The 6,000-nt window shown below is 48.1% G+C and overlaps 1 protein-coding gene across 1 annotated transcript in view; it reads left to right on the top strand.

Moving 5' to 3' along the window:
• The first annotated feature begins 5,200 nt into the window (after positions 1–5,200).
• Positions 5,201–6,000, top strand: part of pde4ba (phosphodiesterase 4B, cAMP-specific a) — a 242,088-nt gene continuing 241,288 nt past the window's right edge. The window contains exon 1 of the mRNA XM_070887016.1: positions 5,201–5,242. The gene's annotated coding sequence lies outside the window, so the exon portion shown is untranslated. The remainder of the gene's footprint in view (positions 5,243–6,000) is intronic.

Raw genomic sequence — 6,000 nt, 5'->3', positions numbered from 1 at the left:
GTCTCAGGCAAGTGCAGCATTCCAGAGCTGTGAAATAAAGGTGCAGGTCCAGAGTGACCTTGACTTCACTACATGCCTCGTGTGAATCTGAACTGAGGGGACAGGACTTTACAGTGACGACAGATTACGGGATTACGGAATCCACAGAATGGCGAACAACGGATCAGATGAAAAGTACAATGCGGGAGACAATTGGGAGGACTTTATAGAAAGGCTCCAGCAAAGCTTTATAACCAAAGACTGGTTGGGCGACGATAAGGCAGACAAGAGAAGAGCCCATCTCTTGACCAGCTGTGGCTCGAAAACATACGCCTTAATGAAGGATCTGTTGGCACCCGAGAAACCAGCAAGCAAGTCATTTGAAGAATTGAGCACACTGGTAAGAGACCACCTGAAGCCAGCGAGCAGCCTACATGGCCAGACACAGGTTCTACAACTACAGACGCTGTGTGGGCCAGAGCATACCCAACTTCGTGGCGGAACTTCAGAGGTTGGCTAGTTTATGTGAGTTCTCCGATGAACTGAGGAGAGAAATGCTGAGAGACTTTTTCATTGAAGGAATAGGCCACGCAGGCATATTCTGAAAGCTCATAGAGACAAAAACCTGACCTTAGAGGCAGAAGCACTGGTTGCACAGACATTCTTGGTAGGGGAAGAAGAAACAAGGTTGATTTACAATGCAGGTACGACAACTAACGAAATATCGGAAGAAGAAGTTCACAGCACTAAACAAGCTGCTACCCCCACACACAGACAAAACCAGGAGAACAGGCTCTCGACAGCAGGCAGAAGCCATCAAGGGCCACAGGAACGGCCATTCACACCTCATCAACCCACAATGCGAGCAATCAACTACAAACTGAGAGAAGCTCAAGAGAGATCAGCCAGAAGCAGCTCATTCTTTGGGAACTCTTTGAACAATGGAACAGGTCTGTGCTGGAGGTGTGGGGGTGGGCACTCGTCAAGATGATGTCGATTTCAGCAGGCTGTTTGCAGAAATTGTGAATTTACAGGGCATTTGGCCCGCATGTGCAAAAAAAGGGCAGCTCGGTTGGTATACGAATCAGATGGGTCGGAAAGCGGACCAGAAGATGGTGGGGACAGTACCCGGGACACCGGTGTACAGCGGGTCAACACGATCAATGGCCGCTGCTCCTACAACAGGACGCCTCCTATAATGATGAGGGTCCTACGCAACGGGATATCTGTCAACATGGAGCTGGATACGGGAGCGAGTCAATCTCTCATGGGCGATCAACAATTTGAACAACTGTGGCCGCATAAAAGAGACAGACCAAAACTCACAAAGGTCGACACCAAACTAAGGACCTATGCCAAAGAAATCGTACCAGTCCTCGGCAGCGCCATGCTCTCTGTCACACACAAAGGGACAGTGAACCGACTTCCCCTGTGGATTGTCCCCGGAGACCCCCCAGCACTGCTGGGGAGAAGCTGGCTGGCAAAACTAAACTGGAAATGGGATGATGTCCATGCCATGTCATTAGAGGAACGGACCTCCTGCTCAACAGTTATAAAGCAATTTGAACATCTCTTTCAGCCAGGTGTGGGCACTTTCAAAGGGGCCAAAGTCAAAATCTACATCACACAGGATGCTAGATCGGTCCATCACAAGGCCAGAGCTGTACCCTATGTGATGAGGGAAAAGATTGAAATCAAACTAGACAGGCTTCTGCGGGAAGGCATTATATCACCTGTGGAATTTAGCGACTGGGCAAGTCCCATCGTCCCAGTCAGGAAGCCTGATGGATCCGTACGAATCTGTGGGGACTACAAATCTACCATAAACAGAGTCTCCCTACAGGACCAGTACCCGCTGCCCAGAGCGGAGGACTTATTTGCCACATTGGCTGGAGGTCACATCTGCCTTAGACCTCACATCTGCCGTAAGAATTGACCGAGGAATCCAAGCTACTCACCACCATCAACACACATCGAGGCCTTTTCATGTACAATCGATACCCATTCGGCATCAGGTCGGTAGCTGCCATATTCCAGCGCAACATGGAGAGTCTGCTCAAGTCCATCCCGGGGACGGTTGTATTTCAAGACGACATACTTATCACGGGCAGGGACACCGACTCCCATCTCCGTAATTTGGAGGAAGTACTAAAGTGGTTGGATCAGGTAGGCCGACGAATCAAGAAATCCAAGTGCCTGTTTCTCGCACCCGAGGTTGAAATTTTGGGCAGAAGGATTGCCGCTGATGGAATCCGCCCAACAGAGTCCAAAACAGAAGCAATTCGCCTGACACCCAGGCCCCGGAATGTCTCAGAACTGCGCGCCTTTCTCGGGCTACTCAATTACTTTGGGAACTTTATGCAGAACTTAAGCACGCTGCTGGAGCCTCTCCACGTGCTACTCAGGAAGGGGTGCGATTGGTTTTGAGGAGACGCCCAGGAACGCGCCTTCAATAAGGCACGCAACCTTCTGTGTTCCAACAGTGTTTTGACTTTCTTTGACCCAGGTAAAAAGCTAATTCTCACATGCGATGTGTCAGCATATAGGGTCGGGTGCGTTTTGCAACATGGCAATAGTGCGGGCAAATTATAACCCATAGCTTATGCCTCCATAGCGGGTGGAGCGCGGGTACGGAATGGTAGAGAAGGAGGCACTCGCGTGCGTGTATGGTGTCAAAAAGATGCACCAATACCTTTTCGGGGCCAAGTTCGCATTAGAAACCGACCACAAGCCCCTCACGTCCCCCCTATCCGAGAGCAAGGCAATAAACGCCAACGCCTCGGCGCGAATTCAAAGATGGGCACTCATGCTGGCGTCCTATGACTATACCATAAGGCACAGACCAGGCACAGATAACTGTGCCGACGCGCTCAGCAGGCTACCTCTGGCGACCACGGAAGGGTCTGACGAACAGGACTGTGAGATAGTCATGGCAATCAATGCCTTTGAGTCCACAGGTTCGCCTATGACGGCTCGCCAAATCGGAGCCTGGACGGCCAGCGACCCCACGTTATCCTTCGTGAAAAGATGTGTCCTAACCGGTGACTGGGCAGAGGCTCGCAATGCCTGCCCCGAGGAATTAAAACCCTTTCACAGGCACATGCATGAGCTATCACTATAAGCAGACTGCCTGATGTGGGGCAGCCGAGAAGTCATGCCTCTGCGAGGCAGAGAGGCATTTGTCCGGGAGCTCCACCGCGAGCACTCGGGGATCGTTCTCATGAAGGCCATAGCCAGATCCCACGTCTGGTGGCCTGGTATTGACACGGATTTGGAGCTCTGCGTCCGAAGGTGCACCATTTGTGCCCAACTCAGCAATGCCCCCAGGGAGGCTCCACTGAGCCCCTGGCCCTGGCCTACCAAACCGTGGTCGCGGGTGCACATAGACTATGTGGGCCCATTCATGGGCAAAATGTTCCTCGTAGTTGTAAATGCATTTTCAAAGTGGATCGAATGTACCATTTTAAACTCGAGCACAACCTCCACCACTGTGGAGAGCCTCGCAACCATGTTTGCAACGCACGGAATCCCTGACATATTGGTCAGTGACAATGGTCCGTGCTTCACCAGCGCAGAATTCCAAGACTTTATAATTGACCACGCATAAATCACGTCAAGACGGCACCTTTCAAGCCGGCCTCCAACGGCCAGGTGGAGAGAGCAGTGCAAATCATTAAACAAGGTATGCTTAAAATCCAAGGTCCCACGCTGCAGGGTCGCCTGTCGCGACTTCTGCTGGAATACAGATCTCGTCCGCACTCATTGACTGAGATCCCCCCGCGCAACTGTTGATGAAAAGGACTTTAAAAACAAGGCTCTCATTAATCCTCCCAGACATGCACGAAATCGTTGAGGCAAAGCGCCATAAGCTGACTGAGTACCATGACAGAAATTCGAGGGGGAGATGGAATGAGATAGGGGACAAAGTGTTTGTACTAAACTATGGCAGGGGTCCCAAATGGCTTGCAGGGACAGTAACGGGCAAGGAAGGAAACAGGCTGCTCGTAGTACAAATGGACAATGGCAAAACCTGCCGGAGGCATGTAGACCAAGTCAAAAGCAGATTTACCAACAACACTGCAGAACCAGAGGCAGACTACAATGTGCAACTCGCACCACACCTGGTGGACAGACAGAGGGAACAACCTGAGGAAAGGGCAATCCCAACAGACAGCCCAGGCGAGTCAACAACAATCACACCAATCAAAACAGACAACCCAGGTGAGATACCAGCAACCACACTCAAAGAAAAACAGACACCAAGGCAAACAACTGAACCACAACTCAGACGCTCCACGCGAGAGCATAGACCACCTGAGAGACTGAACCTATAAAGACAATAAGACCTTGGGGGAGGGTGATGTCATGTATCTTACATTATTATATATAACTGTATCCTAACATGCTATACATGACTGTAATAAGATATGCCCTGTAACCACCAGCATACCTTACCACCAGGGGTGCACTTGCAAGAGACAGGTATATAAGGACAGGTCTCAGGCAAGTGCAGCATTCTTGAGCTGTGAAATAAAGGTGCAGGTCCAGAGTGACCTTGACTTCACTACATGCCTCGTGTGAATCTGTACTGAGGGGACAGGACTTTACAGGTAGCATTGGCAACGGAGGGGAGGACAGAAGTCCGACCCTGCCAGAAGAATTCCAGCCCAAGATTCAAAATCAAGCCTAGATCGATAGGATGAAAATCTCCTTTCTCTGCCAGCTGTAGGGTCCCATGTGAAATGAGTTTGGGTACGACCATTCCAATTCAGGGCAAGCTTATTGGCAAATTCATTCAGAGTCACAAGGATGTAGGAAATGAAACAAATACTTTACTGCCACAGGCAGAATTGAATAATTTTGCTGATGCTGAATTGAGCAGTTTTATTCTGCATCTAACACATATTGTACCTGCTCTGCACGTCCTTTATAGTCACACTGCTTAGGAAAAACTGAAAGGTGTTCTGCTGTCCAGCACTGAGATCCCATACCTTCAGAAATATAAAATAATAAAGAAAAGAACTATCAAAATGTAAAAAAAATCTATTTGAAAAGAAATGTATTATAACTGGTCTGTTACAAAACTAGATTTACGTTTCTGACTTGCTTACAATTTGTTTGAAGCCATATTTTGTATTGTGCCAGCAAGTTAATTAACTGCATTGATGTATGAAAGTACGTCATTGATTTGTTCTCTCTCTCTCTTTCCATAGAAGGTCCCCAGCAACAAGTCAACCACCCATTACCAGAATCAGCCTCACAGGTACTAAATCATTTCTTAAAGATCATGTTCAAACTCAAATGAGGATTTGGAATTCTGATTGATATGTAATCTTTTAAATATGACCACACTGCTTGTACTGTCATCCAGTCCCAAACTTGCTTCTTTAGACAATATGCTGGTGCTGCGGAATTATTCTCCCCGGTCTGATATTGTGCTGTCTGCTGCTCTGCAGTGTTTTGTCCATTGGATTGGCTGGAAGTTCATGTCCCATTTACTTTACAGAGCTGTTAGCTGACTTCAGTGGCAGTATTGTCAGGTAAACTAAGTATTGTTGTTGCCTCAAAAGGATCTGATGTTCACCTAAAGAGGTTGTCCTCTATGTTCCGATCCACCGGGAACCTGATCCACAGTGGCTTTCTGTCTACCCCAGTCATTCTGCCCTGATCTCGGTGGATCTTCTGAGGTCAAACTAATTCTCAAAATAGTGGAAGGCCCAAGATAGTATTTCTAGTCGCCTGCCTTGGTTGAGGAGGAGGGAAGGGAAATCTTTGCAGCAAGTAGTGCAGCTGACAGTGCTGGTCATAGCAGAAAAACTGTATTTTCTTTCCTCTTTTAAAAAAAAAAGTTCATTGATCACAGCCCTTTACATTTTAAATGACCCTTCATATATGGGTCCAAGTTTCCCCAGGAGTTGCTTTGATTTTTTTGGAGTAACTTAAAAATTGCAATTCTCCCCATTTAAGTTGCTCCAGTGAAAGTGAGTTGGTTAGGTTCTTTTTTAGTTCAGTTTTTTTTTC

The sequence above is a fragment of the Pristiophorus japonicus genome, chromosome 8, assembly GCF_044704955.1.
Source record: "Pristiophorus japonicus isolate sPriJap1 chromosome 8, sPriJap1.hap1, whole genome shotgun sequence".
Lineage (NCBI taxonomy): Eukaryota > Metazoa > Chordata > Chondrichthyes > Pristiophoridae > Pristiophorus > Pristiophorus japonicus.
The sequence above is the reverse complement of the archived record's forward strand: the minus strand, read 5'-3'. Positions and strand labels throughout refer to the sequence as shown.